We start from the raw sequence: 13,014 nt of genomic DNA on the forward strand, positions 1-13,014 counted from the left end.
AGAGACCATCTACAGCAAACATACAGCCAATATCATATTGAATGTAGTTAAATTGGAATCATTTCCACTCAGATTAGGAACCAGACAAGGCTGCTCATTGTCTCCACTGCTCTTTAACATTGTAATGGAAGTTTTAGCCACCACAATTAGGGAAGAAAAGGCGATCAAGGGTATCCATATAGGGTCAGAAGAGATCAAACTTTCGCTCTTCAGAGATGATATGATTGTATATCTGGAAAACACTAGGAGTCTACTACAAAACTCTTAGAAGTGTTCAAGGAATACACCAGCGTCTCAGATTACAAAATCAACAGTCATAAATCAGTAGCCTTTATATATACCAACAATAGTCAAGGTGAAAAAACAGTTAAGGACTCTATCCCATTCACAGTAGTGCCAAAGAAGACGAAATATTTGGGAATTTATCTAAAAAAGGACATGAAAGATCTCTATAAAGAGAACAATTAAACTCTAAGAAAAGAAATAGCTGAAAATGTTAACAAATGGGAAAACATACCATGCTCATGGCTGGGAAGAATCAACATTGTTAAAATGTCCATAATACCCAAAGCAATACATAATTTCAATGCAATCCCTATTAAAGCTCCACTGTAATACTTTAAAGATCTTGAAAAATCAATACTTCGTTTTATATGGAATCATAAAAAACCTCGAATAGCCAAGACATTACTCAGAAATAAAAACGAAGCAGGGGGAATTACGCTACTTGACTTCAGACTATACTACAAATCGATAGTGATCAAAACAGCATGGTTTTGGCACAGAAACAGACAAGTAGATGTCTGAAACAGAATAGAGAATCAAGAGATGAATCCAGCTACTTACCGTTATTTATTCTTTGACAAGCCAATTAAAAACATTCAGCGGGGAAAAGATTCCCTATTTAACAAATGGCGCTTGGTGAACTGGCTTGCAACCTGCAGAAGACTGAAACTGGACCCACACCTTTCACCATTAACTAAGATAGACTCTCACTGGATTAAAGATTTAAACTTAAGACATGAAACTATAAAAATACTAGAGGAGAGTTCAGGGAAAACCCTTGAAGGAATCAGTCTGGGCGAGTATTTTATGAGGAGGACCCCCTGGGCAATTGAAGCAGCTTCAAAAATACACTACGGGGGCAAGACATGATTGCAAGAGGGACTTTGCCTATCAATTGCAATTAGTGTAACCTGGCTTATTGTACCCTCAATGAATCCCCAACAATAATAAAAAATATATACACTACTGGTTCTTGATCAAACTAAAAAGCTTCTGCACAGCCAAGAGCAGAGTAAGTAAAGCAAGCAAACAGCCCTCAGAATGGGAGAAGTTATTTGCAGGTTATGTCTCCGACAAAGGTTTAATAAACAGAATCCACAGGGAACTCAAACACATTAGCAAGAACAGAACAAGGGATCCCATCGCAGGCTGGGCAAGGGATTTGAAGAGAAACTTCTCTGAAGAAGACAGGTGTGTGGCCTTCAGACATATGAAAAAATGTTCATCATCTTTAATCATCAGAGAAATGCAAATCAAAACTACTTTGAGATATTATCTAACTCCAGTGAGACTAGCCTATATCACAAAATCCCAAGACCAGAGATGTTGGCGTGGATGTGGAGAAAAGAAACACTTTTTCACTGCTGGTGGGAATGCAAATTAATACATGCCTTTTGGAAAGATATATGGAGAACACTTAGAGATCTGTAAATAGATCTTCCATTCAATCCTGTAATCCCTCTACTGGGCATATACCCAGAAGACCAAAAATCATATCATAACAAAGATATTTGTACCAGAATGTTTATTGCAGCCCTATTCATAATTGCTAAGTCATGGAAAAAGCCCAAGTGCCCATTGATCCACAAATCAATTAATAAATTGTGGTATATGTACACCATGGAATATTATGGAGCCCTAAAGAAAGATGGAGACTTTACCTCTTTCATGTTTACATGGATGGAGCTGGAACATATTCTTCTTAGTAAAGTATCTCAAGAATGGAAGAAAAAGTACCCAATGTACTCAGCCCTACTATGAAACTAATGTAGGTTTTTCACATGAAAGCTATAACCCAGTTACAACCTAAGAATAGGGGAAAGGGGAGGGACGGGAGGGAGGGGGGAGGTGGTAGAGGTTCGGGGATTGGTGGGATTACACCAGCGGTGCATTTTACAAGGGTATATGTGAAACTTGGTAAATGTGGAATGTAAGTGTCTTGGCACAGTAACTGAGAGTATGCCAGGAAGGCTATGTTAACCAGTGTGATGAGAGTGTGTCAAACAGTCTGTGAAGCTAGTGAATGATGCCCCATGATCATATCAATGTACACAGCTATGGTTTAATAAAAAATAAATAAAAAATAATAATAATAAAAAATAAATTCAAAAAATCCTTGTATTCACTACAAGAAACTTTAGTCTCAGAAATATGAAAATCTAAAGGAAATTGACCAATACTTGGAAGCATGTCACCTTCCAAGACTTAGCCAGAAGTGGAAATTTTGAACAGGCCAATATCAAGTTCTGAAATAGCATCAACCATACAAAATCTCCCTAAAAACAAAAGCCCTGGACCAAATGGCTTCATGTCAGAATTTTACCAAACCTTTAAACAGGAACTTGTACCTATATTATTCAACCTGTTCCAAAATATAATAAAAGAAGGAAGACTACTCAACACGTTCTATGAAGCAAACATCACCCAGATCCCCAAACCGGGAAAAGACCCAACAAGAAAAGAAAATTATAGACCGATATCACTAATGAATATCATTGCAAAAATATTCAACAAGATCCTAACTAACAGAATCCAGCAGTACATCAAACAAATTATACATCATGACCAAGTTGGTTTTATCCCAGGGTCTCAAGGCTGGTTCAATATACGTAAATCTATAAATGTAATTCAGCACATAAACAAATTAAAAAACAAAGCCCGTATGATTCTCTCAATCAATGCAGAAAAAGCTTTTGATAATATCCAGCATCCCTTCATGATCAGAACACTTAAGAAAATTGGTATAGAAGGGACATTTCTTAAACTGATAGAGGCCATCTACAGCAAACCCACAGCCAATATCGTATTGAATGGAGTTAAATTGAAATCATTTCCACTCAGATCAGGAACCAGACAAGGCTGCTCATTGTCTCCACTGCTCTTTAACATTGTAATGGAAGTTTTAGCCATCGCAATTAGGGAAGAAAAAGCGATCAAGGGTATCCATATAGGGTCAGAAGAGTTCAAACTTTCACTCTTCCTAGATGATATGATTGTATATCTGGAAAACACCAGGGATTCTATTACAAAACTCTTAGAAGTGATCAAGGAATACAGCAGCATCTCAGGTTACAAAATCAACATCCAGAAATTGGTAGCCTTTATATATACCAACAATAGTCAAGCTGAAAAAATAGTTAAGGACTCTATTCTGTTCACAGTAGTGCCAAAGAAGATGAAATATTTGGGAGTTTATTTAACAAAGGATGTGGAAGATCTCTATAAAGAGAACTATGAAACTCTAAGAAAAGAAATAGCTGAAAATGTTAACAAATGGAAAAACATACCATGCTCATGGCTGGGAAGAATCAACATTGTTAAAATGTCCATTTTACCCAAAGCAATATACAATTTTTTAAAATTTTTTTTTGTTTTTTATTGTTGGGGATTCATTGAAGGTACAATAAGCCAGGTTACACTGCTTGCATTTTTTAGGGAATGTCCCTCTTGCAATCGTTTCTTGCCCCCAGAAACTGTGGCACACACCAAGGCCCCACTCTCTCCCTCCTTCCCTCTCTCTGCTCTTCTTTTCCCCACCCCCTCCCTCCTTCTTTCTCTCTCTGCTGTCCCCTTCCCCCACCCCCACTGTGGCCTTAATTGTCATTAATTGCCCTCATATCTAAATTGAGTACATAGGATTCATGCTTTTCCATTCTTATGATGCTTTACTAAGAATAATGTCTTCCACGTCCATCCAGGTTAATACGAAAGATGTAAAGTCTCCATTTTTTTTAATAGCTGAATAGTATTCCACAGTGTACATATACCACAGCTTGTTAACCCATTCCTGGGTTGGTGGGCATTTAGGCTGTTTCCACATTTTGGCGATGGTAAATTGAGCTGCAATAAACAGTTTAGTACAAGTGTCCTTATGATAAAAGGATTTTTTTCCTTCTGGGTAGATGCCCAGTAATGGGATTGCAGGATTAAATGGGAGGTCTAGCTTGAGTGCTTTGAGGTTTCTCCATACTTCCTTCCAGAAAGGTGGTACTAGTTTGCAGTCCCACCAGCAGTGTAAAAGTGTTCCCTTCTCTCCACATCCACACCAGCATCTACAGTTTTGAGTTTTTGTGATGTGGGTCATTCTTGCTTTGCAGAACCTTTTTAGTTTGTTCAGATCCCAATAATGTACTTTTGATGTTGCTTCAATTGCCTGGGGTGGGGGGTCCTCCTCATAAAATATTCTTCCAGGCCAATTTTTTCAAATGTTTTCCATGCACTTTTTTCTATTATTTTTATAGTTTCATGACTTAAGTTTAAATCTTTAATCCAGTGAGAGTCTACCTTAGTTAATGGTGAAAGGTGTGAGTCCAGTTTCAGTCTTGTACAGGTCGCCAGCCAGTTCACCCAGCATCGTTTGTTAAATAGGGAGTCTTTTCCCCACTGTAAGTTTTTACTTGGCTTATCAAACATCAAATGATGGTAAGAATTTCGGTTTGTCTCTTGGTTCTCTGTTCTGTTCCATACATCTACTTCTCTGTTTTTGTGCCAGTTCCATGCTGTTTTGTTCACTATTGATTTGTAGTACCATCTGAAGTCTGGTAGTGTGATTCCTCCTGATTTGCTTTTATTTCTAAGTAATATCTTACCTATTCTAAGTTTCTTCTGATTCCATATAAAATGAAGTATTATTTTTTGAGGCCTTTAAAATATGACAGTGGTGTTTTAATAGAGATTGCATTTAAATTGTATATTGCTTTAAGTAGTATGGACATTTTAACAATGTTGATACTTCCCAATCATGAGCATGGTATGTTTTCCATTTATTAACTTCTTCAGCTATTTCTTTTTTTAGAGTTTCATAGTTCTCTTTATAGAGATCTTTCATGTCCTTTGTTAGGGAAGTTCCCAGATATTTCATCTTTGGCACTACTGTAAATGGAATAGAGTCTTTGACTGTTTTTTCAGTTTGACTATTGTTGGTATATATAAAGGCTACAGATCTGTGAGTATTGATTTTGTAACCTGAGACATTGCTATATTCCTTGATCACTTCTAAGAGTTTTGTAGTTAAATCCCTGGGGTATTCCAGGTATGCAATCGTATCATCTGCAACAAGTAAAAGTTTGTTCTCCTCTGACCCCATATGGATACCCTTTGATCGCCTTCTCCTGCCTGATTGCGGTGACTAAGACTTCCACTACTATGTCAAAAAGCGGTGAAGACAATGGGAAACCTTGCCTAGTTCTTGAGCTAATTGGAAATTATTTCAATTAAACTCCATTTAATATAATATTGGATGTGGTTTTGCTGTAGATGGCCTCTATCAGTTTAAGAAAAGTCCCTTCCATACCAATTTTCTTAAGTGTTCTGAACATGAAAGAATACTGAATATTATCAAAAGCTTTTCTGCATCAATTGAGAGAATCATATGGTCTTTGTTTTTCATTTTGTTTATGTGATGAATTATATTTATAGATTTATGTATATGTAACCAGCCTTGAGACCCTGGGATAAAACCCACTTGGTCATGGTGCTTTATCCATGTTTGATGTGATGCTGGATTCTGTTTGCTAGGATCTTATTGAATATTTTTGAATATTTTATCCATGTTTGATGTGATGATGGATTCCATTTGCTAGGATCTTATTGAATATTTTTGCATCAATATTCATTAGAGATATTGGTCTATAATTTTCTTTTCCCATTGGGTCTTTTCCTGGTTTGGGGATCAAGGTGATATGTGCTTCATAGAATGTGTTGGGTAGTATTCCTTCTTTTTCTGTATTTTAGGAAAGGTTAAGTAATATAGATCAGTACTAGTTCCTCTTTAAAGGTTTGGTAGAATTCTTATATGAAGTCATCTGGTCCAAAACTTTTCTTTTTGAAGACATTTTGGATAGTTGATGCTATTTCAGAGCTTGATATAAGATTGTTCAACACTTCCACTTCATTCTGGCTAGGGCTAGGAAGGTGGTATGCTTCCAAGTGTTGGTCTATTTCCTTCAGATTTCCATATTTCTGAGAATAAAGTTTCTTGTAATAGTCATTAAGGATTTGTTGAATTTCTGAGGAGTCTGTTGTTATTTCATCTTTGTCATTTTGGAGTGATGAAATTAGAGATTTTCTTCTTTTATTCCTGGTGGTTAACCAAAGGTTTATCTATTTTATTGACCTATACAAAAAACAAAGTTTTTTATTTGTTTCTCAGTTGTATAAACCTTTGGTTTTCAATTTCATTTAATTCTGCTATAATTTTCATTACTACTTTTGTTCTGCTGGGTTTGGGATTGGAGTGTTCTTCCTTCACCAGTTGTTTGAAATGTCCCATTAAGTTCTTAACTTCCTCTCTTTAAATTCTCTTAAGTAAGGTTTGCAATTCTATAAATTTCCCCCTTAGGACTGCCTTTGTGGTATCCCAGATGTTCTGGTAATTCAAGTCTTCATTATTGTTTTGTTCCAAAATTTGGTAATTTCCTTCTTAATCTCATATATGACCCAGCTATCACTCAGCAGAAGGTTATTTAGTTCCCATGCTTTTGTATGAGTATGCAGATTCCTGTTGTAACTGAGTTCATCTTTTATTCCATGATGGTCTGAGAAGATACAAGGAATGATTTCTATTCTTTTAAATTTGCTGAGGTTAGACTTGTGACCTAAGTTGTGATCAATTTTGGATGATGTTCTATGGGCTGATGAGAGAATGTGTATTCAGCTTTGTTAGGATGGAATGTTCTGTAGAGGTCTGTTAAATCCAATGTTGAATGGTTAAGTTTAAGTCTAAAATGTCTTTGCTTTGTTTCTTATTAGAGTATCTATCCAACACTGCCAAAGGGGTGTTAAATTCTCTGACTATTATGGTGCTGGAGGAAATCAAGTTGCTCGTGTGTGTTAAGAATCTCTCTTATAATTTGAGGCGCATTTTGGTTGGGTGCATAAATGTTAATTGAAATCACATTATGTTGAGTGTTTCCCTTAACAAATATGAAGTGACCACCTTTATCTTTCCTTACTTTTGTTGGTTTAAAGCCTATTGTATCTGTGAATAAAATTGCAACACTTGCTTTTTTTCTGATTGCATTTGCCTGAATTATAGATGACCATCCCTTCACCCTGAGTCTATATTAATCTTTTAAGGTAAGATGAGATTTTTGTATGCACCAGATCTGGCCTGAGTTTTTGTAACCAGTCAGCCAACCTGTGCCTCTTTAGGGGACAATTTAAGCCATTCACATTAATTGAGAATATTGATAAGCCTGGGAGTTTTGGGTATCGAGTTATTCAAAAGTTCAGTGGACATTTTTAATCCTTTCCCCACTGTAGAAACTGGAATTTGATCAAAAATTTCTGAGTGATTTTACTTTGGTGGTAGAGCATTGTGCTGGTCATTATGGAGGATAGGTCTGAGAATGTCTTGAAGAATTGTTTAGTTATGGTGAATTTCTTCTACATGTGCATGTCATTAAAGTATTTAATTTCTTCATCATAAATGAAGCTCAGTTTAGCTGGATACAGGATCTTGGGTTGAAAGTTATTTTGTTTTAGGAGGTTAAAGTTCGATGACCACCCTCTTCTAGCTTGAAAGGTTTCAGCAGAGATCTGCAGTCATTCTAATATTCTTCCCCTTGTAGGTTATGGTTTTCTTACGTCTGGCTGCTTGCAGAATTTTCTCCTTCAGATTAACTTTAGCAAAGTTAATTATAATGTATCTGGGAGATACTTTATTTGGGTTGAGTTGTGCTGGGGTTCTGAAACTGTCTGATATCTGAATTTCAGAATCTCTTGCCATGTTTCAGAAATTCTCCACGATTATCTCCTTAAGTAGAGCATCTGGGCCTTTCAAAGCAACCTCATCACCTTCAGGAATTCCTATCAGGCAAATATTAGTTTTTTGTGGTTTTTTTTTTTTTTAATTGTCCCAGAGCTCTCTGAGAGAATGATCCATTTTTGCTCTCCACTTCTCTTCCACTTTGAGCATTTGGGATTGTTCAAAAGCTTTCTCTTCAATGTCAGAGATCATTTCTTCTGCCTGCTCCATTCTGTTACTGAGGGATTCTACTGTATTTCTCATACCTTTGAGGGCTTCAAGTCCTTGCCTCAATTTGTCAAAATCTTTAGTAATTTTGTCTTTGAATTCATTGAATTCTTGAGACAACTTTTGAAATGCTCCTTGAACTTCTAATCCCAATTTTACCTCCATTCTGTTAAACTTATTTGCAATCCAATTTCTGAATTCAATTTCTGACATCTCAGCCATTTGTTTATGAATGGGATCTTCTGGTGTGTCCGTCTTGTCGTTCCTTGGGGGAGCTGATCTACTCTGATTATTCGTGTTGCCAGAGTTTTTCCACTGATTTTGCCCCATGATTATTTTTCACTGTTTGGCTAGATGAGCAGATAAGGTGAAATTGGAATGGGGGCTCCTGGAGGAGTGATTCACCAGCCTTTTGACAGAGAGCTGGGAGTGGTTACTGTAGGTTTTCCCCTACCTCTTTGCAAAGGACCTGCACAGTTCTATGGCCTGAAACACTGGGGACCCGCTTGGTGTTGTGGAGCTAAGTGGTTTTTGTCTTGTTTTCAGGTAGTCTCTGTCCAATCCTACTGAATTGGTAACTCTGGGTTGAAGTCTCAGCTGTGGAGAAATACAAGCAACTAAGACATCCCACCTCCCATGGGCAACAACTGGAAAAGGAAAATCAAACCTTCCCAAAACAACACAACCAGGGCACCACCTTTGATGGTCCTCGGGTGATTGGCCCAGGTCAAGAGTTCCAAATCAATTATCTCACTCAGCACCCAGACTCAAATGGGAGTGTTCAAAAGGTCTCCAGCAACTAGATAGCAGGGGTCTGCTGGCAGCTTGAGTATGACTCGCTCTGGTGCTCTGTGGAGTCAGAAGGGCCCGCCCAGCAAATGAATTAGTCCAGAACGGTTGATGTCTCCTTCCCCACCTTGCACCTCTGTCACACCCAGTCACTGGTAACCCCACAGAGCTGTGACCCAGTTCCCCCCAGTGAGCAGATGCACCAGGGGTTTGCACCTACCGGTGTCACTGGGAGATCTATGTCTCCTCGGCCAGGCCACCACACTCTGCCACTAGCTGGCAGGGGGAGCTGAAGCCTGACTACCTCCGGTGCTTAATGGAGGCTGGGGAGTTCTGTTCAGTTTCAGCCCTGCCCCCGATTGATGTTGCTGCCACTTATATTCTCACAGAATTTGCGTTTCTGTCCCAGCTATATTCCCCTGTGGGCCAGGTGCTGTTTGAGTTCACAGAAATGGGGGCTCAGCCCCACCCTGTGCCACTGTCACTGCATCAATTCTCATGGAGCTGGCATCTCTGTCTTCACTGCACTCTATGTTGGGCCAGGCATGGTTAGAGCTCATAAGCAGCTCTCCTACTATTGTCCCAGCTATGCTCCCCTGGGGGGAGGTTGCATCTTGGGCTCACAAAAGCAGCAATTCTGACTCAGCCCTGCCCTGGGAGTATGCCACCTCTGCCCATGTGGATTCTATTCTCTGTCCCCGTCGCCCCCACCCAGGAAGGTACCACCTCAGGCATAACCTTTGATCACGGGGCCTGCATTTCCGTCCCAGATCTGTTCCACCCATGGCTGCCACTGGAGCAGAGGCCCAGCTCCCTCTTCTTGCTAAGAGAGTTGGGAAGTGTTTCTCCAAAACATCACCAGGGGTGTGAGCCCTATTGTTCCTGCTGCTGCCACTGCTGTTCTTTACCATGGGGCAACATCTCTCCCTCTACCTTATTGCTCCCTCACTCCACAGTCCCCACTCTATATCCGTGCCACCGATTCAGCACAGACCTGTAACAGCCGATGCCCTGTCCACACCTCTCGAGAAAATGCCCAAGAATGTGGACTCCATGGGGGACAGGCTTCCAGACCATGGAGTGAGAGGGGAGGGGAGTGCTGGGAGTTCAGAATTGTGCATAGCATATATGTTCAGTTTTATGCCTGGTGGGAGAGTGCCATGGCACACTAGTGGGTCCTCTCTGGGGAAGGAGTTCCAGTTTTTAGAGGGTCTCTCCCTCTAAAAAATAGAAGGAGCTCTGAACTCTGCTCGCTTGTTTGTAGAAAGTATACTGAGAGCCATTCTCATGAGGGAGGGGACTCCCATCTGCTTGGCGATGGATTTTGTACCTATTGCTTATTTCCTTGGGATCACAGCTTGCCTCAGCAGGGGTGATGTGCACTCTTCAATCTTATCTCTTGGCTCAGCTCCAAACCATCAGCTTACTTGCTAAACTTCTGTCCTTTAACTTTCCTTTTGGACGGGAGCCTCTGTGGAAAGCTGGCTCCAGTCAGCTATCTTGCCTCCTCCTAGCCAACTTACTTATAGTGCTTGTTAGATAACAGGAATTTCTCCAGGTGCTTTCTATGTATTTCTGTATATTAGTTCACTTATTTTTCTACAATAACCCATGAAATAGAAACAATTCTTGAAATGGTGGTGGGGGGGAGAGAAACAATGCAAGTTACAGAGAGATCAAAGTAACTTTCTTGGGACCATAGAATTCAGCACCAGGATTAAAATACTGATTGATCTAACCTCAGTCCTATCCTTATAGCCAATAATATGCATCTCTGTGTTGGGACTGAAGTGAGCAGTGGGACAGGCCTCCAAACCCGGTGGGCAGTGATGGGTGTGGTGTCTAAAACCAATATCCCCTGACTCTCTCCAGCCTACAGCCCAGGAAAGCCATCAATGCACTGTTCCCTTGTGCTGTCTCTCTTTCCTCAGACTATGTGGGAACTGTTTCTCTGGCGTTCAACTTAAGGTGAAGTAACAGATATTGACAAGATACAGCTGGAAAGAAAGCAAGATTTCTGGAGGAGAGCGTATCACCAGGATGAATTCAGTTCCTCAGAGGCTTTTATGATGTGTGTTTCATTCTCATCCTAATACTCATCCTAATCTTTCTGATATATAAATCCATCCTTTGGCCACTTCACCCTATGCATAAGGTACTAACATCCCATCCTTCCAATCTATACTTGATTCCAAAGGGAATCATTTCTATTCCTCTGCCAACAATATAAGCTATTCTTTGATCTCATCACTTAGGGAATATTTTGTATGAAAAATTCAAAAAGTGGGATGTCTGGGCCAATGTATAAAAACAGCTTTTGAGGCTCAGCGCCCATAGCACAGTGGTTACAACACCATCCACATGCACCGATGCTGGTGGGTTCAAACATGCATGGGCCTGCTAAACAATAATAACAACTGCAACAATAGATGAGTGCTGTGGTAGGCACCTGTAGTCCCAGCTACTAGGGAGGCTGAGGCAAGACAATTGCTTAAACCTAAGAGTTTGACATTGCTGTGAGCTGTGACACCACGGCACTCTACCAAGGGTGACATAGTAAGACTCTCTAGTTATCAACCCTTTGTCATATTCATAGTATGCAAATACTTCTCAAATTCTGAAGGTTGTCTGTTTGCTTTAATCGTTATCCCCTTAGCTGTGCAGAAGGTTTTTAGTTTGATCATCTCCCATTTGTTTTTGGTGTTGCTGCATTTCCCAAGGGGGTTTCCTTCGTGAAATCTTTTCCCAGGCCAATATCATCAAGAGGTTTTCCCACACTTTCTTCTAGGATTTTTAATGTTTCATGTCTCAAGTTTAAATCTTTTCCCCAGCACAATCCCATTACTAGGTATCTACTCAGAAGAAAAAAATTATCATTTTAGCATAAGGAAATTTGCACTCGAATGTTGATAACAGCTCAATTCACAGTCATCAAGATATGGAATCAACCCCAGGGCCCATCAGCATATGAGTAAATTAATGAACTGTGGTATATGTATACCCTGGAATGCTATTCAGCCATAAAAAGATGGAGACTTTACGTATTTTGTATTAACCTGGATAGAGTTGAAGAGCATTCTCCTTAATGAAGTATCACAATAATAGACAAGCAAGTATACAATGTACTCAATACTAATATGAAACTAGTAGATAAACAAATACACACCCACATAAGAGAAAAACACAATTAAATTCAAGAGGGAAAGGGGAAAGAAGAGAAGGGAAGGGGGATTGCTAAGCTTTCACCTAAGGGGCACAATGTAAGGGTATACAGCACATCCCTGGGTGAAGGGCTCAACTACAACTTGGAATTTACATAATGAACACAAACAATGTAACCTAATGGTTTGTACCCTCATATTCATCTGAATTGAAAAAAAAAAAAAGATGCAAAGAGAAAAAGGCATTAGAAACCATATTCAAAACCAGGAACCAAATTTGGCCACGAGTAAGGCATAACACATGAAATGTGCAGTGGGTCCAGTGTTGTGTGGCAGTACACTCACCAGCATGATTTGTAATAAATGCAGCTGCAACCTAATTCATAAAAACATATAATACAGAGTACAAATGGATGCCAATGTGCACAGATACATGAGTTAGGGTGTGGGTGCGTGCACTCGTGCACACACACACACACACACACACACACCCTTTCCTCTTATGGGTGATACTTCCTGTCTGTCACAAAGCGGAGTGACCACAGACATGCCTACACGTTCAGAGCATCCTCCTTCCTACACATTCCAGTGTAGCTCTCTCTGCTGGATTCAGGGGAAGCCTCTCTTCATTTTCTGTCCCTACTGTTTGCAGAAGCCTTCTCTGAGCTCACCGAAGCTACAGTTTTAGCATTAATCTATAGGGAGGTATTTGGTTCTATTTCTAAGGGTACATTAATTGAAAAAGCAATTTTGCAAAAAAAAAATGAATTTGTGGTGGTTTTACATGCAGGTTATGAAACAGTT

This window comes from Nycticebus coucang, chromosome X (assembly GCF_027406575.1).
Source record: "Nycticebus coucang isolate mNycCou1 chromosome X, mNycCou1.pri, whole genome shotgun sequence".
NCBI classification, from domain to species: Eukaryota; Metazoa; Chordata; class Mammalia; order Primates; family Lorisidae; genus Nycticebus; species Nycticebus coucang.